Below are 27,146 nucleotides of genomic sequence, written 5' to 3'. Positions count from 1 at the left end.
ATCTGTACATCCCACTCCCATCATCCCTGAACAATTGCTCTCCATCTCATCACAACATCATATTTTCCTGCATACCAGATACCTCACATCTGAAATTACTTTTATTCATTGGGCCATTACTAGTTTATTGTGTGTCTCCTGCCAACTACCACAAAACACACACACACACACACACACACACACACACACACACACACTTAATGTAAACTCCATGAAAGCACAGACCTTTACCTTTTTTTACAAACATACCATAGTGCCTGAAATTTACCTGGTATAAGGTAGGCATTCCATAATATTTATTGAACGAATGATTGAGTTGGATTTGGTAGACCCAAGAATCTGAGGTTCATCTGTCAGATTTGATAACTTTATGAAAATATTACAGTTAGCATGACATCAAAGAGTTTTTCTGTCATGAAAAATACTGATGCTGGTGCTGTTTCTGATGATGATGTTGAGGATACCTGTGATTAAATTCTTATTGATTCAGTGAGGTGTGTAGGTTGTTGGGAGGAAGTCTTCTTGCGGGCAATTTAATTGCTTTCTGCCTTTGAATGAGTCACTCTATTTAGAATGGAAATCTTTTCCTCATACATTATCTTCATATGGAAGATGTAAGTACATATAGACTGGATGACTAAGGTCAGTGTAAACACAGAAACATTCCTAAAGGGAGAATACATAAAATTAGAACTTCCACTTGGAGGACACGTTTGTAAAATATTTGTGGTAGGTATTTATTTCTGCTTTTGTGTTCTTATAATTCTGTGATGAAAGAAAAATGCTGTGGATATACATTGGTTCAAGTCAATGCACACCGCATTTGATTCTGCTATATAAAAGCAAGCCAGTCCTTGTGCATTACCAGAGTATATTGAAAAGTTCATAAAGGCATCATTTCATGTTTCTAGACATTGATTTTTTATTTTTTGACCATTCACATCCAGCTAGAATGATTCATTTCGAATCTTGATATTGCCATAGAGTTTTTCTCCAGACCTATCCAGTATGATGTGTTCTGTCCATTTCTCTGACATACTATATCAATTATTGATAATTGTGTCTTGCCTTGTGCTAATTTTATCACCCTGAACTCTTACTTGGGGTTCTTTTTGCTTTGACATTTATTATTTAAAATTCATTTACAATGTATGGCATTATGTTTCATTTCCTCAACTAGTTTTTTAAGGCAGGGATCATGCCTAAACACTTTTTAAAATTTTTATCCCCAAAGCCTCTGGCACTGTGCCTTACATAGCCCAAAACCGCTACATATGTTCACTGGCTAGTGATTCTAGAGGCTTAACTCCCACACCCATACCCCGCCAAATGCCCCACATCTGAAGGTTGACTCACCCATTTTAGCCTCCAAATTCTCATGTGGGAAATATATAGCTGTTTTCAAGGAAACTGAACCTCTTTCTTACATTCACTGTGAGAATCAATCTGGAGTGATGTTGCTACCATAGACATAAACATATTTCTTGCCTTCCTGGCATCAGAGATTAAATCATTGATTATAATGAGCTAGAGTTAAAACTACCAACTTCTTCATGATAAATGAAAACATATTATTTGGGGTGGTTTGTTGTAAGTTTTTGTTTTTCCCTGTATTTTGAGCCATAACAAATTGTGATTATCTGTTTACAATAAATAGATAAAAGTCCTTCTCTTTTTCATTATTAAGATTAGGCAAGAGTGCAGGTAATTTTATCTCTTGTAGAGATTGCTAAATTCACTTTTGCTGGAGGGGCAAAGGGCTGAAATAAAGCTAAAACCTGTTCCTCAGTAACCCAGCTTTTGTGGCCTTGTATGTTCATGGTCTGGGTTGTAATTCATTAAATCCCTCAGTGAAACAGATGGCATTTAAAGGCGCACGTCGATAGAAAGAATTAAATGCCTGACCACAGAGAGATGTAGCTACCAAACCAATTCAGTAATGAACTTGGATGTGGGAAGGACTTTTTTCTTAATAGAAAAGGATCTTCAGTAAGTAAATAAGAATACCTCAGATTCTAGGAGAGATAGTAACAATCTACTTTCGCAACAACAGAAACAACCAGGATCTAAATCTAATTAGTTTTTCATTTTAGGAGAAGATTTTCAATTGCAAGCAAGGTTACATAATATACTCTGTAAGGAGCTTGCAATTTTCCTTTTAAAATAGTATTTTTCAAGTTGTTCTCCTTCAGAAATTCCAAAGTGTTCTACCTGATCCTTCACAAGTATCCAAAAACATGAATTCTTCCTCATGATTCAAAACTTGCTTCTCCATAAACTCTTTTTTGATGATCTTTGCCCATAACAAGTTCTCTTGAGTCAACTTGTATAGCTTTTACTGGGTTAATTGTCAAGCAATTAATAATAAGCCCCTCAGTACAGAACTGTGTACTTACATATATGCATAAATAACAGTCCCCGTGCCATTGAAAATCCATACTTCCTTGACACTTGCTTTGCAAATTTGCAGTTGTACTAAACCATTTTATTATCTACAAAGGGGAAAAGGCTTCCCAGACCTTATGTTCTAAACCCAGGAAAGGAACTTGCCAATTTCTGCAAAATATTTACCTAGTGGCTTTCTCCAGAAAACATGACATGCTTTTTAGATACCAAAATGTTCATATTTGCAACTTTTCATGGAGAAAAGATGAAGATATGAATTTTTACCCTTGTTTTATAAATGAGAACCTGAAGACCTAGAAAATTGTGACCTGCTCACATCAACAGAAAAGCCTTGTGCCCTCCTTGCTACAAAGTTGGTATGGTTTCAGAAATGGTATGCCAAGTTTCTAAGCATTTATTGTAATTTATGTTTCATGGATTAGTAATCAACCCCCATCCCTGAAATCGTTATGGATTGACCCACTCCAGATCTGGATGGGGCCAAGGGAATTAAAGTAATTATGATGTAAACATGTTGGTATTTATGCTAATGCTTGCTGGAAAATACAGCCTAGAGAAGTTGGATTGACATAAGGCCTTAAACACAGTGTGTTCTCGTTAAATGCTTGTGGGGAAAATCAGCTTGAAAATGTTAGCTAAATGGTGGATTTAGAAGTAGAGGAAAACATGGAAGAATAAAAAAGCTATTAAATAAGAGCTAAATTTGCAAGAGTTGAGCTACTACATGGGAAATGGAAATGGTCTTGTTTCACTCCTTCATCACTTGCCTTTTACACATCATAACATTTTGCTTGGGATTGAGATGTGCCTCTTTTTCTTTCCTGCCAGGATGCTAAGAGAAAATTGATCTAGTTCTTTATCACTGTAGATCTCTATTTCTGTAGGACCTGAACTGGCAGCAGTGGTGCCATTTGGTATTCTCTTCTGTCCCTGCTGGATTAGGAAATAGAAAGAAGACAAGTTTGAAGTCAGGAGACTTGGCTTCTGTGAGCCTTAATGTTTTTCCTCATCTATAGTATGGAAATAATAATATCTACAGGGTAACATTATGAGATGCAGATGTGACACTTAATGTAACAATACTTGTTGAAGCATAGGTCTCTACATGTTATATAAGTAATATCATTCCCTGAACTAGACTTGACTGTCTTCTTGTTGGAAATACAGTACAATCAAAGAAATAAGCAACTTCAACCTATTTTCTAATTTAAATCATATGTGATGCCATAAATATATATATATATATATATATATATATATATATATGGTTTTTTTTTTTTCATATTTGTGCTTCTTTGTTTAAACAACAGCTACTTGTTGACAGTGATTTCTATCACAGGACTTTCCCCATAATAGCAGAATTTGACTTGAGGCAACAGAATTAGGAAAAATGGGGACTGGTTCAACTATTGCAACCAAACAGGGAATGAAATGGTCTAGAGACAAGTGGCCTAAATCCTGAGCACTAGCTCACCAGGAGCAAGAGTCATCAGGCTCCTGGACTTAGTGTAAGTGAGTGAATGCTTAGTTCTGAGAAAGGAGAAACAAGTCATAAAGCCCACATTCTGCCAAGATGCAGAACCTGGAAGAGGTAAAGCTAGACATGAAGGGATCCAGGTTTGGAGGAGCAAGTTCAGAGCAAAGAGGGAGGTATGGAGCGCAGCTGACTCAAGACTGCCCATAAGACTGTCTACTGATAACAACTTCTGATTTTATGTTATTTGCTGTTGATAGGGTATGCAAGTATTAAAGCAGCATTTCTACTTAGTTATCTTCTACAGAAAAATATCAAAAAGGTGCAAATCCATTGCCAATATCTAATATCCATGTTTGAATGACCCAGATGAGATTGTCCATCCTGATAGACACTCAGACCAGAAATACTAGACTAGCCTCTGGGTTACATCCACTTACCTTCGCCAACACCCTGGGATACCATTCAGGATGATTCCCAAGACAAGGCCCCTTCCACCCTATACCACTCTGACCAGAGTCCCTTGGAATTTTCTCTGTCAACAAGTCCTAGATTTTCTCTTGACTGTTGAACTCTTAGGGTCTCTGGGTTCAGAAAGTCTGTCCCTGCCAAATTCCTTATCAGCATAATTTCTTACCTGGTTTAGGTGAATAGCTAATCTCTTCTGAAGCCAATGGCTGTCAAGTGGAGGCACTGGGAGTTATCTGATGGAATTGTAGTTTACTGTTGACAAGGTTGAGAATTGGGAGTATGTGGTGATAATAAAAAGCAGTTCAACTTTAGGCGGTTTTGTTATTGTTCATAAATTCTCACAGGCAGTACACCCCCTTCTTGCCTGAATCTCTGGCAGTCCCCACCTGCGTGCCTAGGAATACCTTTGCCTGAACCCCAAGACATTTGAAACAATTGCTTAAAGCTTTTGTGCGATTTGGGGGGTTTTAGTTTTTTCCCTTTTTTCTTTTTGAAAAATTCTCTAAAGTCAAGACCATAAGCCTGTTCATTTATATATTAAACTGGTATTTACAGAGTACTCTTAGATCAAGAGCCCTCACTAGATTAGAATTACAGTGATAGATAAGCCCTGTCCCGTGCCTGTCAACAGCTCAGGCAGCTCAACTTCTTCCAGATTTTCAAGAAGCTGTCTATTTATTCCTCAATTTATTCAGAAACATATTTATCAAGTACCTACTATAAACCATGCACTGTGTTACATACTGGAGATAAAGTTAGCAAAGAAATACTTAAGCCCTGTCTTTATGAAGCTTACAGTCTTCCATGTATGCTGCTTTCTCTTTAGTATATGAATAGTATTACCCAGACTCAGTCACTTGCTTATTACCTTCATGATTTTTCCCACATCAGTATATCAAATGTACTATTGTTTGCTAATATTTTCTTTGAATTGACTCATTCTTAAATTTAAAACCATTTAAAAAGGAAACAGTTTATCTCTAGCATACATGGATAAATGGAATCCCCTATGACTTGTTATAAATATAAGACATGTAAACATAAACATGAGGCAAACAGAACCCTATTACTAAATTCTCGTTGAATCTATGGCCTGTCAAGATGTGAATTAGTTAAAAAGAGAGATTAGCAAGGATTAGAGGCATGCTTTTCCCAAAATAAGACTTTTTCTTTCAACTAATCAGAATTATTGAAACAGGAATAATGCTCACATTATGTTCCTTGGTGTTACTTCATTCCATTTCCTTGTTCCACCCAAAACTATCTGGTGTACCAGTAAAAACACGTTGCCTGTTTTCTAAGGCCCTGTACGAGGCTGCTGGCTTACATATTGATTATGTATGGAAAACATTTTCAATTGAAGGCCTGGAATTATTTAGACAAACTGGGATTACAAACCTAATTCCAGTTTATTTTAATTTGCAGGCAACACTTTCTCACTGCATTTGTCACTATCCAAAAATCTTCTTGTTTTTTCTTTTCTATTTGCTGTAAAATGCAGAGTCCAGGATCTCCTGGCCGTAGATTGACAGCCTGGAACCCCAGGGAAGCCCAGGAATCCTAACGGTAAGGTACCTGTCCTTTGCAATTGTGCTCTTCTACATGGAATGATCTAGAATTTGATTCACATTTGAACTCAGAAGTTTTATTCATTTTAGAGATAATCTAATCTGGATCTGTGCCTCATACTGACATTAGAGGTGATTAACGAAGTGGTCAGGTTAGATTCGATTTTCATATTTGATTTTTTAGTACAGAACAAAATTAAAGTTTTATTACTATTTTTAAACCCTTTTTATCAGTTTTTTTAAATACATGAGGAGAATAAAGATGATAAAATCAATGCTTCAAATGTACCACTAGAATAATAGTCTAAGTCAGTTTGCTGCATGTTGTAACTGAAAAGTCTTTATGGTGAGTGTGTTTCCAAATTTTAAACAATATTGTGCTGGTTTGGATCTATTATGTCCCCCAAAACACCATTATCTTTGATGCAGTCTTGTGTGGGCAGGAAACATATTGGTGTTGACTGGATTGGAGACTTCTGATTGGATATTTCCGTGAAGATGTGATCACTCAGCTGTGGGTGAGATCTTTCATTGGATAATTTCCATGGAAGTGTGGCCCCGCCCATTTAGCATGGGTCGTGAATAGTTTACTGGAGCACCATATAAGCTCAGACAGAAGGAGTGAGCTTGCTATAGCCAAGAGGGACACTTTGAAGAATGCACAGGGGCTAAAAAGAGAGTAGCTGCAGATGAAAGACAGTTTGAAGACAGCCGTGGAAAGTAGACCTTTGCTCTGGAGAAGCTAAGAGAGAAAAAATGCCCCAAGAGCAACTAAGAGTGACATTTTTGAGGAACTGCAGCCTAGAGAGGAACATCCTGGGATAAAGGCATTTTGAAACCAGAACCCTGGAGCAGACACCACCCACATGCCTTCCCAGCTAACAGAGGTTTTCCAGACACCACTGGCCATCCTCCAGTGAAGGTACCTGATTATTGATGCCTTACCTTGGACACTTTATGGCCTTAAGACTGTAACTTTGTAGCCAAATAAACCCCCTTTATAAAAGCCAATCCATTTCTGGTGTTTTGCATTCTGACAGCATTAGCAAACCAGAATAAATATAAAATGCATTCTTTTAATAACCAAATGTGTATACAATAACGACAACTTATGGCAGCTAACACAGTAATAGGATAAGTTACATAGTACGTATAGAGAGGTAGCTACATCTGATTATGACCAAGTGATAAGAGAAGAAGTAATCAAGTGCCAAAGGAAAACTAACTGACTGGGGCATGTGGCCATTTGCGTCATGAGTATTTGAGGGAGCAGGGTCAGGGCAGTAAGCCATCCTATTCAAAAAGTGACAGTGGTGTAGGGTGACTCAGGGAACAGCATGGTAGCCATGCATGTCGTTTCAGACCCTGTGAGATCCTGACATATTGTAAGTCATGGAGTCGAAAGCATTGCTGACTTTGTTAGTGCAGTTTTGAGTCTGTTAATCCCTATAATTGCATCCCCAAGATTCTAGAATTTTAAAAATCCTCCTTCCCCAGGGGTAATGGAGAGTAACTGCTTAATGAGTATGGGGTTTCCCTTTGGGATGATGAAAATGTTTTTGATCTAAATAGAGGTGGTGGTTGACCAACACTGAGAGTATAAGAAATGTCACTAAATTGTTCACTTTAAAATAGCTAACTTTATGTGAATTTCAACTTAGTTAAAAAACAATATCCCTCTGCCCAAGTAAAAGATGGGATTTTTCTGACTCAGGATTCCTCTTTCTTGTGAGTCCCTTTTCCTTAAGTGTTATTTCTCAAAATCAAGAAGATACACTTGTTGTTTAAACTTACAACTCATTCAGTAGCACTGTTGGTACTTTCAGCCCTCATGCCCTAAGCAATCTGTTATAACGACTGCTCTGGTAGACATAACTTCATAATTTATGTCTAGTTCAGTGGGGGTCTGCACCAACTAAAAGGTTAATTTGCAGAAAGAATGTGGCTCACCATGAGATGGCAGCAGAGAGCAGCCCGACAGGCCCATAGCACCTGGACATGAGGTGAGGGTGGGGGGTGGGGCAGGAATTGATGAGAGGTAGGCTAAGAAGGTAAGCTGCTTTTGATTTTGTTCTTTGTTTTATCTGAGATGCGTTCCTGGAGAGGGGGTTAAGCATGGCTATTAAGGAAAGCTCCAGTAGTAACCTCTGAGATTGAGAAATGTGCCTCAGGAGAGAGAGACAATTCCTGAAACATACCAATCTCAAGTGGTCAGAGTTCTGTCTGGCTGCCACATACACACAAACACACACACAAACACACACACAGACACACACACAAGAGAGGGAAAGAGGGAGGGAGGGAAAGGGGGGATGGAAGGGAGAGAGAGAGAGAGAGAGAGAGAGAGAGAGAGAGATAGAGAAGGAAAGAGATTATATGTTTTATCACCTAAAAACCAGGCTAAGTGAGATCAGCAAGAAGCCCAAAGGCAATTGTGACACTGTGACTGATGGGGGTCTGTTATGACCACAAAGCTTTGAGGCCATAGACCTTGGAAAGCCAAAGCAAAGCTTCTTCTATCCTTACAGGGACCAAAGTACCACCAGAAAAGACACCAGGGTTGGGTAGGTTCCAACATCCTGTGCATTTTTATATCCCTATTGTACAGGGAAATCCAACAATGTTAAAGATGGACGGCATTTTCAATTACTGTGACTTAGGATATGACATGTCTTACCCAAGGTCACCCAGCTAACTGGTGGCAGTATTAGGATTAGAACCGAGTTTACTTGTCCTAATTAACCACAGGCTATCCTTCGCAAACCACAGGAGCAGGGGCAATTTGATATTTTCTACCAAACAAATGATATAAGGAGAGCCTGGAAAATTCAGTCATCCTCATTTCCCTTAATTAATATTTTGTCCTCTGAGGCAAAATTTGGGCCTCAAGGAGGTCTGGGGTATCATTTCCGATTGTCTAGTAAGTTAACATGGTAATCAATGACTGTGCCATAGGATCCCTCAACAGTTTTATCCTTCAGGGGTACCTCAGTAGTCATATATTGCTCTCTTAGCTCTTAATTTGTTCTAAGTAGGAATCTGAAATAGGAGGCCAAATAGTGCAGTGCAGTGGTTTTCAACTTTTCTTGTCCTCAAGGAAAATCTTATATGAAAACCCGGTATGTTAAAGCAGCTAAAGTAAGCCTTAAAGGAAGAGATTGTGAGGATTTTCGAGCCTTATCTGCTTCCCATCCAGGCTACCCCTCATCATCCAAAATGACCCCAGACTCCACAGAAGGAACACATGCCTCGGGGTCATGGAAGGAATGGGGAATTTGTTTCCAAAGAGACCTGGAGTCAAATCTGGCCTCCATCTTTTATAATCCACATGACACTGATCTTGTTACTTGATGTTTCCTGAGCTTCAGTTTCCTGAGCTTCAGTTTCCTCACCGAAAAAATATGAGTAACACTGATCTAATATGGTTAGACTGAAGATTCAGTGAGACACATGAAGATAAGGAAGTGGTAGGTGAAGAGCAGATCTTAAAATTGTTGAAGCTGGAAAATGTCAATTTGGAACTGGATTTTGTCTAGTCTAAGGTGTGTCGAATCACTTTTAGAGTTGAATGTGTATTCTGTCAAGAGCTGCTTTCCTGGTTGCTTATAGTTAAGTAGATGTAGGGTAAATAGAGGCCCATTTGTCTGGAGGAAAAGCTTCAGAGTACCTTTTTGTCTTGCCTTGGATGTTGCATTAGATACTGTAAGTAAACAGAGTTGGCCAGTGAACTCAGAGTCCTGGAAGCTTCCTGGAAAAGAGAGATTCAGACTTGACATCTTCCTTAGGGTTGGCCCTGAAAAATATTGCTTTGCTAATATTGTTGGCAACCTTGGGAATGGGGGAACGGGTGAGAATCCTCCACAGAAAGTACAGTCACTACAGACTCACCAGACGGAGCTGCAGCACCTGCGTCACTGGGCTTCTCCCCTCGGCTGCTGCACATGTGGCTTTGGTTCCAGTCAAAACCAAGCTTGGAGAAGATTTGGGATCTGTGGATTATATTTGGGATCCTTGATAATATCAGGCCAAACCGAGAGAGGGTCTGTGGCTGGGCCAGGGAGGTTATGGGTCCAAAAGACACCAAGGCCAACCCTAGAGAAAAGATCTACATCGCAGATCAAACCCATTCCTCATACTCAAGTCCCCTGGTGCACATTAACACAATCTGTAAGGAGGAGCATCTCTAGCTACTTTCTCACCAAGTCCCCAAGAAGCCTATAGGAGAAATAAAAATCTGGTACCAACACCTATGCTTCTTCATAAAGAGCAAACTTGTTTTCCATGCATTAGAGAATTGGGATTAGTGTTCAAAAAGAAAGCTTCTAATGAAATGAAATGTGGCTCTGAATACATTTCAGAAACATGCCTTCCAGCCTGCCTGGGGTCCCCTGGAAGGAAAGGGCTTGCTCTGATTGTCAGCAAACTATGGGAAACCATGACTACACTGCTAGAAACTCCATTTTCTTGCTTTTTCTCTGACCCAGAAACTCTTCCCCCTTGGTCTTTTAAAACCTCTATTAGTGATCATTTTGTGACAGTGGCTTTGTTATCTCCCAATCCTGGCTCTTGAGTGGGGGGAAAAATGGCTTGTTGATGAGCTCACAGGGGCCTGGAAGGGCCATGCCTTTCCCAGCTGACCAGGAGAGCAGGAGGCACGGGGAGCCTGTCCACAGGCCATCTGGCAAGGGTAAAGGAAGAGAGGAGGAGGCGTAATTCCTAGCTGGCTAGACCTTGGAAGGTGGCCTCTTTTCTCTTTGGCTCATGAGGCAGAATAGAAGGCCAAGAATTCAGGCTTAGTTCCTGTCAGCTTGTCGCCTTGCTTGTGGGCTTGTGGAATGAGCTGAGTCCAGAAGCAGCCTGAGGGTTCCTGAGACCAACTTATAGCTGAGCCGTGAGGAATAGACCCTCCCTGTCACCACTGGGGTCAGACAGAATCTCTTAACCAGAAGCTTCTCTCCTTTCAATTTAGAGGAAATGTGGAGTGAGGGGTCAATGGCCTAGTTTGTTGTGGAATGTTTGCCCAGCACTTTGAGAATCTTGTCTATTTTCCATGAAATTACCATAAACATAAGCTATAAATACTTTTATTTCCAAGTATTGCAAACATTATTGCACATATCAAGGGGTACATGGCATTAAGTCTTTAAGTATATTTTTGGCAGCTCCAAAAAGTCATCTTAAAATGTGATTCTTCTCAAAGAGACTTGTGTGACCTCAATGAAATGTTCATTTATACATTTCTGTAGTTGACACTGGTTTTACTAAAACCATTCAATATCCATGCAACCTATTAAAGGCAAGGAGGTACCAAGTCTTAATTATTTTTGTTTCCCCAGTGCTTAATAGAGTATTGGGGAGAAGATAGTGATGTTCAGCAAATATTCCTTTTGTTCCCCAGCATTCTATGGCCTTATTGCATTTTGGCAGGACACTGTGACCAATTATGGCCCATGAAATGTGAAGGGAAATAATATATGTGTTACCTCTAGACTGATACAGTAAAAGCCCACATGCGTTTTTTTCATGATTTTTATGGTATGATTTCATGGCATGATTTTACAGCCACTAAGGCAGGCATGTGTTCCAGATAGCACAGCTCCAGAACAATGGAATCTACATCAACTTGGATCCCCGAGTGACTCTGTGGAGCAGAGCCCCTGTTGGGCTAAATCATAATCATAAACACAAAAAGAATCATAATCATAGCCAACATAATCAAGTCCTTTCCATGTGCCAGGCAATGTGCTAAGCCATTTGCATGTGTAATTTCATTTATAACAGTTCTATGAAGTATTATCTCCATTTTTCAGATGAGGAAAACAAAGATGAGAGCAGCTAAGCCTTGTCACACAGAATGTTTTGAAGGCTGTGTTCAAACCCAAGCATTCTGACTCTGCAATCATCACAGCGTATCTGATGCATTTTTGTGTATCATAGATCCTTAATCATTTCTTTTATGGGCATGCCATATATTTGTATAGGTAACCTGAAGGCTAGCTGGAAAGCCCCCAAACACTCAATCCGTGTTCCTAAATCCAACAAGTATTATTTTTAAACATTATAAGAGAGCTTTCAATTTCTGGCAAGAAGAGGATTGCAGTGGGGGTGGGGATAATTGGAGGCTGAAAGAGGAAAGTTGACAGCTTCCCAGTTTATTCCAAGCCAAATTTTTATTATAGAACTTAATTATTTTCTTTGGTATTGTCTGCAAACATTATGTTGATTTAGTATTTATCTATAAATTTTAAAAATAATTACATCCTCCTAAGTTTTGGATTGTATATTGGATTGGATTACGCTTGCTTCAGTTTCCCCTCTTGTCAGCAGTCTAACTTCTTTAATTTACTGCTTATTTCTCAAGGAGCCCTGGTACAGGGATTCAGGAAGAACACATGAGCACTTCTCTCAAGCTGGTCACAGCAATGTGCTAAATGGTGGGGCCATAGGAGGGTTTGTACAGAGTTCAGGAAGAAGAAAGAGGATTATTGGGGAAGATTTGTGTCACAGAGGATGTGACATTTATCCTGGATCTTGAAGGAGACGTGGTCATTTTCCAGGTAGATGGAGTAGGTAGGGCACTCTGAGCAAAAACAAGGAGACAGAAAAGGGCTCTATATTTCATATGCAAATACACATCATTCATTCATTTATTCATTCTGCTCTACTCCACACTGGTGACTGGTTGAAGCATGGATTTCATGGGAGGATTGGTAAAGGAATGAACTGCAAAAGTTATTTAGGATAGGTCAGGTTGAGAAGGCTTTGTTGACCTTGTTAACTTGGAGTTTTCATTTTTAAAGAGAATTCTAAATGACCTTTACAACCTTAAAATAAGTGCCTTTATTTGATGAAAGGAGATGGACCTAATTATAGTATGCATTTTATGTATGTGGAAAATCTAAGAATTTGAAATATAGTATTTACAGGTTAAATTGAACACTAACCAACGTTGGAGCTTAGAAGTAGCTTAGAGTTATGTCTTTCTCCTACTTATCTGTCCTGCTCACCCAATCTACAACCTCCTCCATGCTTCCCTCCCCTCCAAAAATTACCCAAGGTCAGTTTGGAAACAAATCCTGGGAATGAGGGTAGGGGAAAGTGTGGATGTAGACTGAAGCTAACATAACCCAAACATGCTGTCTGAAAGGATGGTTGTTTTTCCTTGTGTGGACTCATCCCATTCACCCCAATCTGCGACTCCTCCTGCTCCATCTCTTAGATTTGTTTCTCCTGGTTCCAGTCTGTTCACTTTCTCAGCATACCCTCATCACCCTCCTTTCCAGAGAGGCCTCAGGCAGATCATATCTTTAAGTACAAATCTATCCTTCATCCAAAAATATGCTAGTGCTTGATGATGGAGGAGGAAATAATATTAGTGGTCATGTGAAAGGCTCATAAAGCATGATTAAAATTTCATGTTGTAGGAACAATGTTGGTGAATTGGGAGACTGGTGTTTCATAATGTGTATGAGATTTTATTTTCCTTGAAATATTAATTCATTTAACCAATACTTATTGACTAGATTTGTAAAGTAGAAGCTTTTCCAGAATTTTGGAAATCCTATCACTGGAATTAATTACATTATGTCCCCCTCCTCCCTCAGAAAAGATGGGTGTTTTCAAAATGCCACATGAACTTGAATAGGAAACTACATGTAAATTATAGTCAGTCCTGTCCTAATAACCTGAGTAGAGTATTCAATGAGGAATTCCTAGAGCTGATGGCACCTTTTTAGGTTTATCTGGATGGTGTCATTTATTTTAGACACATTTTTAAAGCCTTTCTGTAGTTACAGACAACCCACATGCCCAAACCTGGCCAACTGCCTCTCCAGTGTTGCCATTAGTCTACAGTGAGGAAAGATCAAGGTTGATGTGGAACTACTCATTTTCATCATAAGAAAAAAACTCAGATCACAAATTCCACTAATTAGGAATTAACATCATCATTTTATATTTGAAGGAAAGCATATTGTTCTTTAAAATAATTTTAGTCTAATGTTTTAATAAGCAGGAGAATTTCACTGGGAGTATCTAAACAGTCGCAGAATTTGACTTTCTTGTCAATAGAACTTATGGTTTTGTTTTTGCTTTTTTTTTTTTTTTGTAGTTGTAGTGGTGGTGGTGGCTGTATGATGCAGTGAGGAGCATCTAACTGACCATCCTCTCCACAATTCATTTTATCAGGCATGCAGTTGACTTCGTGGATGATGCTGACCAAATTACAATACTAGATAAATTGTTTTTGTACCAGGTATTGCAATTGTGATGTACTCTAGCAAATGGATAGCAGAGAGAATATTGGCTTAGTCTCCTCATAGCTCAACTCTTTCTATGTAAATGCCCAATCAGGTGCTCATAAAAACTGAAATTATGACCTTCATTTTCTGTGGCTTGAAGTTAGAGCAAAAGTGTTCCATCAATAAAATATTCAATGGTTTTTCGATCCTCATACTGTCACCCAGCAATTCTCTCCTTGAGTTGAGGTAATAGCAGCAATTAGGCAGCTTTTATTTCTCAACCTCCTTTAACTTTTGCTGTCATCTAAATGAACACACTGCCTAGCTATGTAACCACTATAGAGCGATTGCTGACCAGTGACTGAAATAGGGGAAAACAATTAGCCCATTCATGAATTACTCTTTATTTTTTCACTCCAGCACCAAAGGTTAAATGTTAATGTGCTTAGTTTGCCTTACTTTCTGTTTTGACCACATGTGAAAGCTTCCATGGTGTTCTGCAGGCAGGTAGGAAAAGTAAGGTTTGTGAAAATCAAACACACTTTCATTTATGAATGGTCACTAATGGCATGCAATTAAGTAATTACAGGAAGGCAAACAGGCAATTAACTTGTTGGAAGTGTCAACAAAGGGCAATAGCAGAGTGCAAAATTCCTGTCTCCTGGTTTGTCTTTAAATCCCACAAATATCATAAAGAAAAGGTGATGCTAACCAGAAGGGCCGGGCCCCCTATCCGACTCATATGAAGCAACTATGGAGTCTGTAAGGTAAAAGCGAAGAAGCAATGGCAATGTGTTGGGGTAGTGAGGGGTAGACGAAGAAGAGCTAGAATGGAAAGAAGGCTTCATGAATGATGGTGGCTTAATCAGAGAGCCTTGATAAGGATTGACCAGAGGAGATGGAAAAGAAAGAATGATGAACGTGTATGTTTTCCTTCACTGCTGTTCATCATTTGTCATGCACTTCAAGGTTTGAACCACATCCTTCAGGCCTGGTTAGTCTTGGACTAAGGTTACTTCATGCATGTGTTAATTTTACATTATTCAGCAGGTTATAAATTCCTGGGGGACAAAAATTCCATCTTGGAATTTTTCCACATTTTTTGTCATGCTCAGTTCAGGGCTGAGCATCACTTGATTGGCAGGAGCCTCCTTTATTTACCCATCCAGGGACCCCATCTCCAACCTGTTTCTATATACCAAACTCAGGGAGGGGCAGGCATGATGCTAAGTACTAAGCACCTTATCTCAGTCACTGAGATTGAACTTTTATGAATCCTATACACAGTCACTGACACAAGTGCTCTGCTGATAATATGAATAAATCTAAAAACACTATCTTGCATACACTACACATTTTATTCTTATCTCATCAGAACAGCTCTATCAGGTTGCCATTTTGGGAGGTGGAGTGAGCCCTAATTGGTATTATTTCAATGTAAAATAAATTCAAATTTTACAGTAGTAACTTGGAAACCGACCTCTGGAATGAATAAATTGGGAGATCTTTTATTGTTAACTGAGTGATTAGAGTGATTACAGTATATTAGGTCTGAGGGCCATTTGCAGACAGAGGAGTACAAGGATAAGATGAAAGCCCCATGACTGATGAAAACACATCTAAACACAAATGTATGTGGTTTCCAATTCAGTTCATTATACACTGTTCATTTATCATTCTTATTGCACTGCTTACACTCTTTCTTATTCCTCACCTAGACAAAATAGCTTCCATTACAGCTTCCCCAATTCCATCTCTCCCTATCTCTAAAGTATTTAATGTACTTCTCCAAGACAATCTACCTAATGGGTAACTGACCATATTATTGTCCCACTCAAAAACCTCAATGGCTCTCCATGGTCTACATGACAAAGGCCAAACACCAAACACCTTGTATTGAAAATCAGAACTCTCCTCTGTGTGGGCCCAGTTTGCCTTTTAGACCCAATCCTCCATTACTCTTGCAGACATCCTATAGTTCAATTCAAATAGTACTATTGATGTGTCCTATGCATTTTTAGAATTTTCCCACCTCCATTTCCTGGCTTACTCTAGTCCAACTGTTCTTCCACATCCCAATTCTGCCTTTATTTCAAGATCTAGGTCACATGTCACCTGAATGACATATACTCACTAAATTTCACATCTACCCAACCCCCCCCCCCCCCGATTCTGCTCTGAACTCCCAAGGTGTGTATCAGTGCCATTATAATTTATATTTAATTTATTCTTAGGCCCACTTTATCCCCTCAATAATACTGTAAGATTCTTGAGGAGAGGACCTTTGTCTTATTTCTCTTTGTAGCCTCATAATAAATGCATAATAATTTAAATACGCATGCTTTCCCCAATCCCACTATCTTCTTTCACCTAGAGAACTCCTATTTAAATGTGAAGACCCAGTTTGGATATCACTTCTTCCAGAAAGCCCTTCAGTCTGGGTTAACTGCACCTATGTGTTTTCTCATTACCCTTTGTTCATACCTTTATCTTGGAATCTATGTCATTATACTGGAATCATCTAATTTTGGAGGGCTTTTTCTGCTATTAGACTTAAAATACCCCCCACCCCCCAGCAAGGAATTATAAAGTATTAAATTCTCTAAGCTTTGAATAATGCCTGCCATATTGTAGGTGTTCAGAACATGTTGAATAACTCTTTTAGGACTCAGATCCATGATAGCTTTTTTTTTTTTTTTTCCCCTGTATGGCTAGAAAGTGTGTCTCCACTAGTCCACTAGGTGAGGGCAGTTTAGGTAAGATTTAAAAAGCCCTTTTTGAAGTGAGCAGCCACAAAACACTTCCAGTTTTTAAGTTCTAAAATTATATTCCAGCCTGAGCCTTGTTATTTTGAACTCCCACCCCCATTTACAGCTACAATGTAGCTTTGTACTTAAGTGCATGAAGAAGGTAAGTAACTTTGGCAGATTTGAAAAGTTTGGATGGATTTGAGAAAGCAGCAAACATTTTAAATTCTTAAGTTCTTTTGGACACCTGAGCGCCAGTTATTTGCAGTGGGATCTTTCACATGGTTCTTCTCAAACTGGCCTTGACAGAGTATGTCCCAGAATTGATACTGATGGTTACAAGCCTGTTTAACTCAGGACCATTGCAGTTTCCAAACACCTGGCCCTGAAGTCAAAGCTGCAGTGCCTCAAACGCCCAAACTCTTTGAGACCATTGCTGTGCTCTGAACAGCAGGAGAAGGTGGTTCTAGCTGGTCTACCATCAATACCACTTCCCTTTGTGTGCTAAACCCTGACCTAATGCTGGGGTGGAACACAGATGCATGCTATGTAAAGTTCAGCCTTACCTATTTATGATACAGCTTTCTATTTGTGTTCAAAATCGTGTAAATAAACAAAGCAGGGCTGAATGTGGAAGTGTTGAGTAGGGGTAGGAGGAAGGGTGACCTGTCAGGTCTCGTTAGAGATTGCTTCCTGGAAGATGTCATTTTTCAAAGAGATGAGGGAAAATATTTGACAAGGAGAAGGAGGGCAGCCATTTCCGGTAGAGAACATGAGCATGTAGCATGGTGTAAGGAGACTTGGACAGGGTCGAGCAAGGTATGCAAATGAAAACAGATCCTTTCAGCTGGAGCCAGGGTTCTGGGTAGGGAAATCGTAGATGATTAAATTTCTAGGAATGTGGGGTCTAGTATTGATCAGTCTAGTTTAAGACTAAAGGTATGACTTTACACGATGACAACAGGGAATCACTCTACATAATTGAGTAGAGGGAAAGAAACATGATAACATATTTTTGAGGGAGATTGTTTTAAAACTTTTATATAAAATATATCAAAGAGGAAAGAACTAACATTGGGCACCATTAAGGAGTTTGCTACATTAAACTTTACAGCCTATGAGAGCTTAGGCTAGGGATAATGTGCCATCATTATTGCCCCATCACAGCCATCCCTACTCAAACACAAAATGCTTTTAGGATGGCCTCAGCTAACCTTCTCAACCCAGCCTTCTGGGAAGCCTCTACTAATAAATTTGAGTTGGCAAGTTAGATGATGCCTAAATGCTATTCCTAGCTTAGACTATGGTGTAACATGTGGAAATGATTAAACAGAGGCAATACTGTAGAAATCATCTGTAGTGTATCCTAACAGAATAAAATGGGTATAGGGGATGAAGAAAAATGAGGCATAAGAAATGACTGAAAACTTAGCAACCTAAGGGATTACAAAAATATTCTGGAATGTAATAGAGAAATAAGGGAGGGATTCTAATTTTTATAGGAAAATATTGAGCTATTTATTAATGCATTAGGTTTAAGTCAGTGGGAATGTAATCAACTAGCAGAAAAGGCTTAGTGAGAGGATGAGAAATAAATTGAGTAAGTTAAAGTTTATAACTTTATTCATTCAAATCTTACAATAAATATATATTGAGCAACTCCTATGTGTAGCACTTCTCTGGGTGCTTGGGATATATCAGTAAACAAAGCAGATATAGATCCCTGTCCTTGTGGGGGCTTATTTTTCAATGGTGGGATGAGACACATCATCAATATTAGTCATAATAAATAATCACAGTTTATTAGAAGATAAGTAACTAAAAAGAAATATGCATAGCAGAATAAGAATGATCAAGAATTCCAGGAGTGTGAGGGGAACTTAGGAATCATTCCTTTATGAATCCTTACCATTTGACCTACTGTCCAAATATTTGCTAGGAAAACTCTATACACCTTAAAAATAATAAGAAATATCCTTTTCTCTGATCATAGAGAATCAGTGACCATAGGCACTTCTAGCTAAGGAGATATGTGCTAGGGCTTTTCAGGAGGTCAGAGATCGTCTCGACTCTTAGACTGGTCTTGTCACCTTCCAGGAGAGAGAAGAAAGGTCCAGGTTATATCGAGTGGTCAAATAGAATAAAACATTTGGCCTACTGAATTCTCCATGCTGCTTTCATAGACACATTTATGCACCAAAAGATGGTGAGGGCAGCTTGCCATCTCTTACCCATTCAGAACACCAATACCTAGAGGAGATTCCTGGAAGTGATTTTTAACATAGGACTTTTTGAAGGATTTTGGGGGGCATTAAGTCTACTCTCTGGGATGAGAACTGTATGGATTGTATGATTCACTTACCATAGAGCTATATTTACTATAAGATAACCGTAAATATCCCTCAGAGGAGTTCATTTCCCCCTCTTCATGCCTTCCTCAGAGAGGATTTTGTTAAATCTCTTAACTCTCATGGCTAAACCTTTGTGTCCATGCTGGCTCCCTCTCAACTCTCCCCTCTTGTTGCTGTTTCTTAGAGCTTCTTTCTCTCGTTTGCTGCAAACAACCAGTCTTGTTTCTTCCCTCCCAGGATTGGGTTTTTAATTTCAGGGGCCTTATTGATTAGTTCTTGAACTTCTTACCTACAAATGGTTTAAGTTAACTTCACATTGCGCCTGGGCAGGAATTTTTATTTAGCTCCAATATGCTCACCCAAATGCTGGCTGCCTGCTTTTCCTGTTAACCTCAGAAATGGCTTTGGTCTTGACTTGGTCCTGCAACTCTTCTCACAGAGGAGGGCTCCCTCCTCGCTCCATTCTTTTGGCACAATCGGTGTTTTCTCTGCATTTTGTAGAATTCTAAGCATACTCTCGCAGCAGGAAGGGCACTTTTAAAGTCTCTTTTTTTGGCAGTCAGAGTCATCTTCTGCCTGAGGCCAAGAAGAAAACACTCCCCATTGCGTGGCGCTTTGACATGGTCTCAGCAGTAGCAGCGCTGAGGGCCTTCTTGTGTAGCACCATTAAATATTCCTGCCCCATCAATAGCCCTTCAGGGACACTTCCTGTGTATTACAGTCCCTGCCCTAGCAGGCACAATGCAGGGCACTTCTGTAGCACTTCAGGAAGGAACACTTCTGGTGTAACACCATTAAATTCTTGGCACCAAGAGTAGTGCAGGGATACTTCCTGTGTAACACCATTAAATATTTTGTGACACAGGCAGCACAGCAACTCAGGGTCCTTTATTATCTACTTCATTTCCAGTATTATTGGAGCACTTCGCAAACACATAAAATACTAGTTAATTGATGAATTTAATAGTTATTCCTTTGTCTGGTCACTCAAGCTATGGAGACCCATGCACAGAAATGAAGGAATCCAGTCAAGTTTAAGGCCCCAGGTAACCTCTAAATTCATAATAGCATTTAAGAAGAAATCAAAGGCTCCACTATGTATACTCTAAGTGTTTTTCATTCTGTTGCTCGTTCTTAACAAGAAACAATAAAGAAAAATACAATCTAAACCATATCACTGTCATGAGAATAGTCTCCACACTGTGCGTTGTGGGGTAGAAGTAGAAAATGCCACATGATTTCCTAGGGGATAAATTCAATCAGTTGGGTGATTTGAAAAGTTGTTTATTAAGTCTTTTCCAATTATTTTTCGATGACTGCACAAGGATGATTATAGCATATTGCACCAAACATACCTTAGAATTAACATAATGTAGTGATTTATGAATACTTATGAATATCCATTCTAGAGAACCCTTTACATTGGAATTTAGGTAGCTTTTATGCTACTGAAAACATAGATTCTTAGATGACATCAATGTCATGTCTGTTTCATGACTAAAATGAATGTGATGAAACACATGGTCGAAATATGAGGCACTATGGCCTGCAAGAGAGCACAAGAGGGACCAATTGTTCTAGATACACATTAAACTAACAGTCACATTGAATAAAGCCAGCTCATTTTTTTTTTTTTTTTTTGGTGACGTTCATGTTCTCAGAGCATCTAAACATGGTTTCCTTTGGAAGAAGGAATCAACACAAAATAATCACAGTTAGAGATGTAGCCTGCCCCCCTCAAAAAAAAAAAAAAAAGTCACCAGGAATGAATACAGAATAATAACATTTTGCAGAGTGAGTGAAATACTCTGGGTTAATTGCAATTAAATCTATGCCAAAGAGAATCATACCATATTTGACTCAATGAGAGTTGTGCCATGCTCGATTACGTTATATGTCTGGATTTTAAAAATGATGTCATCACATTGGGTTAGCTGGATCACTGTCCTGAATTGATGACACATGGAGAGGACTAAGGACAGAAAACCTAAGCAAGCAAACTTGGCTGTAAATCTTTCATAAGAGACAGGCATAACACTGAGCCAGAGTGGCATTAAGGTCCACACCATATTTCATATAGCTGAGAGATGTGGCACTGCTCTCTGCAGAGCACTCAACTTTGTGAGTTATCTCATCAGCCACAGTAAACATGACAGGAAAAGATAATATTGTTTGCCAAAAGGAGCTAGAAAGATTCAGTTAACAGATCCTACAGAATTGTTTATTGTAAGTCCACATCATTGGACTGTGTTTGTGTAGAGAATAAAAGGACATGATTGTCAAAAAGTTACTCTGTAGTGAACTGAATTAGAGTGGCGGGGCCAGATAGGAGAAGGGTGGTTAAAAGAAATGTCCAAAATATTTGATAAAGGCATCATCTGAAGTCTGTATTTATGGCTCCTAAGAAAATGGGGTTGCTGATACTTTGCGACCAGGCTTGGGAATTCATTTTTAGTTAAAGCATAAAAATGTAGGCAGAGTCGCAAACAATATCAGACTGTGAAAAGAACAGCTGCAGTCAATGTTCTCACTAATATTTTCCATCCGTTTGCTGAGTAGATTTGTAACATGCAACTTATATCAAGAAAATAAATAGATGTGCACCCCAAGCAGGAACAACAACAAAAGAACTTTCATAGGTTTGAAAGATTGTACTTTGGTGTTGATTTTGTTGGTAAGAGGGCAGAGGGCCTGTATCTGTAAAGTTCTGCGTTTTATTGAGAAAGATGAAGGTTTTGATGCACCCCAACAGAATACTTTGAGCTCTTTCTGGTGGATCTGTGCCAACTTAAAGACATCATCTCACCTGTTCATATTGTGAACAATAATGCAAGGTTGCCAGACAGCTGGACTTGCATTATAATGAAGAAAATAGGCCTACCAAGGAATCACATGTTTTCTTGGCCTCAGATGCACCCTGCTGAAACCAACTTCTTCACCTGGCCAAAGTCATGGGATAGCACAATTATGTTTTTAATAATTCTTGACCTTAGAAAACAGTCTATAACTGAGTTTGCACATTTTTATAGGACAGAGGAACATGGACAAGGGATTTTTTGGTGACACTGATAATGAATGTATCCACCATTGACTACAAATGTGTATGTGGCTTAGAAATCCTTCATGATTCAGCCCTTACAGGCTTATCACATGTATTTGGCCAGTCATTCCCTAAGCACACCACAGTCGAGCCATATATACAATTTGGCATTCCCAGATTTTTAAATAATTTCTAATAAATATTCATCATGCAGCTATTATATAGCATACATGGATCCTATTTTAACATTGGTCCCTGCCTTCAAGGTTAGTGCAGCACAGTATATTAAACAAACTAATATACAAATACATATTTAAATCAAAGTATGATAGTTTTATGCAAATGCAGTGTCAAAATGAAAGTGCCTGGTTTAGGAAAGACTTAATGTGGCAAGTGACAGAAACCAAATCAAATTAAGTAAAGTGAATTTATTAGTTCACATAATCTGGAAATTCAGGGGTAGAGCTGGCCTTAAGGAATGATCAGTCAATACATGGCTAGTTGCAAAGGCTCAAATTATTGTCCTCTCTCCCTGCTCTCCTCCCGTCTCCACTCTTCCCCTTTCTCCCTCCTCCCTGCCCATCACCACTCCTCCTTCCCCATTTCTCTCTGCCTCTCTGGATCTTACCACTTTTGCTTTCATTTCTTCTTAGTTCAGAAAGGCAGGGATTTTGAGTATGGTTTCAAATAGCTGTAGATTAAACATACTTCTAGTGGCCAAATAAAAAGTGAATGCTTTTCTCTCCCCATGTCATATATAAAATCTCAGCAAGTATACTGATTGGGCCGACATAGGTCATAAGAGCATCCTTGCCAATCCTTATGTAAGGGAATATGTACTGTAATTGGCATCCTTATAAGAAGCTTAGTGAATAGGGGAAGAATAATTCCTATACCGGTTTGTATATATTATGTCCCCCAGAAAAAGCCATGTTCTTTGATGCAATCTTGTGGGGAAGACATATTAGTAAGGATTAAGTTGGACATTTGGATTAGGTTGTTTCCATGGAAATGCACCCCACCCAACTGTGGGTTTGATAACTCTGATAGTATAATTTCCATGGAGGTGTGGCCCTGCCCATTCAGCATGGGCCTTAATTAGTTTACTGGGGCACTATATAAGCTCAGACAGAAGGAGCGAGCTTGCTACAGCCAAGAGGGACACTCTGAAGAAAGCACAGGAGCTGAGAGAGGAGCTGCAGATGAGAGACAGTTTGAAGATGGCCGTTGAAAGCAGACTCTTGCTCCGGAAAAGCTAAGAGAGGAAAAAACCGGAAGAACAACTGAAAGTGACGTTTTGAAAAGGAGCTGCAGTTTAGAGAGGAATGTCCTGGGAGAAAGCCATTTTGAAACCAAAACTTGGAGCAGACACCAGCCACGTGCCTTCCCAGCTACCAGAGGTTTTCTGGATACCACTGGCCATCCTTCAGTGAGGGTACAGCCTTCCCTTGGATGCTTTATGGCCTTAAGACTGTAACTTTGTAACAAAATAAACCCCCTTTATAAAAGCCAATCCGTCTCTGGTGTTTTGCATTCTGGCAGCATTAGCAAACTAGAACAGTTCCCTAAAGGAAAATGGAGGAAATGAGTGTCAATCGGGTAGTATCTATAGGATTTCCCTTCTTCCAACACCACTCCTTCCAAGGGGATCACCACTGTAAAAGTTAGTTTTTATTTTTCCAAGCTTCTGTCTATACATTTAAAATATGCATACCTCTATACATATATATGTGTGTGTGGGTATACATGTATATATGTGTGTGTATGCATATGCATAGGTGTGCTTTTGTGTTTGTGTATGTTCATATGTACATATTCATATGCATACATACCTTTATAAATATGTATGTATAGCCTCCTTTTAAAAAATAAATTGTCTATTATTTACATTTCTATTTTTAACTTAGCATTATATATTCAAGAGGCTTCCATTTCACTAAATATGGATCTACTTAATTCTTTTTGACTGCTGAATAGTACACCATAATAAATATGTATGACACTTACTTGATTCTCTTTATGGATATTTAGTCTATTTCTGATTTTTAGTTACAACACTTTGATGAATGTTTTTATACCTGCTTCTTTGCAAATGTTTTTCAGTATAGTTATCTAGTGGTGGTACTCCAGCCTGTGTTGCTAACGAAGGTTATTCCAACCCCATTTTTATAAAGAGTTAGTCTTTTGTTCCTGCTTCTACTTTTTGGAATTTTGCTTTATCTATTTAGCTCTTTCCTTCATCAGATTTTGGTGAATAATTTGAGGCAGGTATCTATTATCTGCTTTCTCTCAGCCCCCTACCACCAAATTGCCAAGCACTTGCCTGAGCACCATTTATAGAAGAGATAATCCTTTCCTGGATGATTTGAGAGGGCACTGCATCAAATACAAAATCTCTGCCTTTTCCTAGAATATTCTGTTCTACTGGTCTGTTTGTATATACTTGAATCCCTCATACTGTTTTTCTTTCTTATTATCTTTGTTTCTGTTGCTACTATTTTTGTTACACAATAAATACATAATATTTTCTTTGCACATGATTTAACAATACAGAGAAAACATAAAAGACTCTTTCTTCTCCTCATTAATTCCTCCTGCCCTTCTCCCAGCTGTCAAAAATTAGGAGATACTATTCTGGCTTCTTTTTTATGTGTTTCCATGTATGCATGTATCTCTGTAGACATGTTTGGTCTTTTTATTAATATAAATAGGATCATCCATACATAGGATTGTCATTTAACACTCTAGGAGATATTTTTATAACAGTGCTTATAGTCAGGCCTTATTTTTTTTTTTTAAATAACTGCTTGGCATACTACAATATGCCATGAGATATTTAGCTACTTGCCTTTTTTTCTGAAGACACTCTTTTAATTAATGCAGCTTTCTGATATTGAAATGTGTGGGTCAATAGTAGGATGATCTTCATTTGAAAGTCAGAGAAGGGCTGAGCCCTGAGGAAGAGGGGTTACCCAGATAGAGTGAGAAGAACGGCATCTGAGGCCGAGGGGCCAACAGAAAGGTCCTGAGCATAGAAAGCAGGGCCTGGAAGAAGTTCCAGAAGAAGGCCATTGTGACTGGAGCATGGTAAGTAAACAGAGGGGATGGATGAAATGAAGAGGGAGAGGGAGAGAGGGGCCGGACCCTGAAGGTCATTTAAACTATCTAAAGCAATTTATATTTTACCTTAAAGCAGTAGAAAGTCATTCAAAGATTTTAAGTATGGAAGTGGCATTTCTTCCTTTCTTCCTTTTATTTATTCATTCAGGTTTTCAACAGCTGTCTAGTGAAGTGTTCACTATGTGTCAAGGTTGTTTCCAAGTCCTGGGGATATAGCAGCGAATAAGACACATGTTTAAAGGTCTCCACTTTTGTAAGCTCATGTTCCTTCACATCCTATCACCTGTGTGGGACCCTGGGGGGCTGCAGTCTTCAAGGCCTCTCTGTTCTTCCCCCTCCTCATTTGCCATGTCAAGTTTGATTTTAATTCCTCAATTTCTCACCCTGGTTTCTTATATCTCTGGTCCTTTGCATATGCTGATAGAAAGTTCTCTCTTACAGTTGCTAAGTTGTAGGTTAAATATTTCATCTGCTTCCATGAAGCTTCCCTGATTGACCTCAGCAAGATTTCCCTACTGCTATAAGAACAGGTATCATACTATTTTATAACTGTTTCCCTATTTATCTTTCTTGCTGGACTGTGATCTCTTTGAGAGGAAAGACTATTTTTGTTTTCATTGTTACATCCCCAGGACCTGGCATAACCCATTCGCAGAGTGAATGCTCAATATTTACTTTATTTGATATATAAATATGTAAAAGCATAACAGAAATGATTGATAATTTGGATGATATTAAATTAGGAACTTATTTTCTCTGAAAGGCATCTTTAAAAAATTGGAAAGACAAACCACAAACTCGTGAAGTAATATTTGTAAAACAGACACTAATAAAGTATTACTACTTGGCATATAGAAAATGCTTCAAGCAAATAATGAAAACACCAATGACCCTATAAAAATGGATTTTTAAAAAAAAAAACCTCAAATAAGCATTTTAGAGAAGAGTAAATACTTTTGGTGAATAAAATTAGGAAGATAGTCTTGACCTTATTAGTAGTTGGGGAACTACAAATTTGCGATGCCATTTTATACCCATGCAACTGCAAAATCTGAGAAACCTGACAAAATCAGGTGCTGGAGAAGATGTTGTTTTGCGAGTCTTCTTTAAAATTGCTAGTGGAAGTTTAAATGGAAACAACCACTTTGGAAATAATTTGGAATTAGCTCATAAAGTTGAGCATCTGTAAATAGGTATATAAACATGCATGCCAAGAAAAACACTTGCACAAATATTCATCAGGAGGCATATGTAATAATTTTTCAAGAGTAAAACAGCAAAATGTCTTTAACTGCCACCCTGCAAAAGAAGAAACTACGACTAAAAACAATTAAGATGGCTTTCTGATGGGAGACTGTATACTAACTTATGATATTTTTCATAATGGTGTATTATACAGCAATGACAGCATATGAACTAATGTTATAGAAACACATCTTAGTAACATGATGTAGAATGAAAAAAGAACAAGCAAAAAACAAATGTCCTAAGACTCCATAGAGTGATACCATTTATCGCAAAGATCAAAAATAGGCAAAACTAAGCAATACATTATTTACATACATACATACATACACATACCTATATGATTTAAAACTATCTTCTTGAAAAGTAAGAAAATTAAAAACACAAAAATAAAGATACTGTTTCCAACCTAAGGGGAGGCAAGGATTGGAGAGGCACTCATAGGTAGATGTTAGTTAATGGTAATGTTTTTAGTTCTTGGATT

The 27,146-nt window shown here is 38.6% G+C and overlaps 1 protein-coding gene across 1 annotated transcript in view; it reads left to right on the top strand.

Moving 5' to 3' along the window:
- Nucleotides 1-27,146, top strand: part of SEMA6D (semaphorin 6D) — a 614,253-nt gene that overhangs the window by 285,107 nt on the left and 302,000 nt on the right. Inside the window, exon 3 of the mRNA XM_037834069.1 lies at nt 5,853-5,917. The gene's annotated coding sequence lies outside the window, so the exon portion shown is untranslated. The remainder of the gene's footprint in view (nt 1-5,852; nt 5,918-27,146) is intronic.

Source organism: Choloepus didactylus, chromosome 4 (genome assembly GCF_015220235.1).
Source record: "Choloepus didactylus isolate mChoDid1 chromosome 4, mChoDid1.pri, whole genome shotgun sequence".
NCBI lineage: Eukaryota > Metazoa > Chordata > Mammalia > Pilosa > Megalonychidae > Choloepus > Choloepus didactylus.
The sequence above is the reverse complement of the archived record's forward strand: the minus strand, read 5'-3'. Positions and strand labels throughout refer to the sequence as shown.